The 827-nt window shown below is 50.3% G+C and overlaps 2 pseudogenes; both read left to right on the top strand.

Annotated features, from left to right (window-relative positions):
* The first annotated feature begins 176 nt into the window (after positions 1-176).
* On the top strand, positions 177-295 carry LOC124892249 (annotated as a pseudogene).
* A 174-nt stretch (positions 296-469) lies between these two features.
* Positions 470-588, top strand: LOC124892245 (annotated as a pseudogene).
* Positions 589-827: the final 239 nt, after the last annotated feature.

Consider the following 827-nt stretch of genomic DNA (forward strand, 5'->3'; position numbering starts at 1 on the left):
TCATGTCGCATCCCTTCATTTTTTTTCCTTTAAAATTCGGTTTATTTTTGCCGGTTCGATCGGCGAATCTTTTTGTTTTTCCTCTTGGCGGAAACGAGAACGGGGGCGCGCGTGCGGGGTGTGACGGGCGGCGGAGGAGAAAGAGGCATAATAGAATTTGGAGTTCTGGGAATGACGGATGCGATCATACCAGCACTAACGCATCGTATCCCATCAGAACTCTGAAGTTAAGCGTGCTTGGGCGAGAGTAGTACTAGGATGCGTGACGCCCTGGGAAGTTCTCGTGTTGGATCCCTTCTTTTTTTTTCGTTAGAATTCGGTTTAATTTTGCCGGTTCGATCGACGAATCTTTTTATTTTTCCTCTTGGCGGAAACAAGAAAGGGGGCGAGGCGTGGAGGCCCGCGTGCGGGGTGTGACGGGTGGCGGAGGACAAAGAGGCATAATAGAATTTGGAGCGCTGGGAATGACGGTTGCGATTATACCAACACTAACACACCGGATCCCATCGAAACTCTTAATTTAAGCGTGCTTGGGCAAGAGTTGTACTAGGATGGGTGACCCCCTGGGAAGTCCTCGTGTTGCATCCCTGGGAAGTCCTCGTGTTGCATACCTTCCTTTTTTTTTTCCTATAAAATTCAGTTTAATTTTGTCGGTTCGATCGGCGAATCTTTTTGTTTTTCCTCTTGGCGGAAACAAGAAAGGGGCGAGGCGCGGAGGCCCGCGTGCGGGGTGTGACGGGCGGCGGAGGACAAAGAGGCATAGTAGAATTTGGAGTGCTGGGAATAACGGATGCGATCATACCAGCACTAACGCACCGGATCCCATC

The sequence above is a fragment of the Capsicum annuum genome, unplaced genomic scaffold, assembly GCF_002878395.1.
Source record: "Capsicum annuum cultivar UCD-10X-F1 unplaced genomic scaffold, UCD10Xv1.1 ctg45276, whole genome shotgun sequence".
NCBI classification, from domain to species: Eukaryota; Viridiplantae; Streptophyta; class Magnoliopsida; order Solanales; family Solanaceae; genus Capsicum; species Capsicum annuum.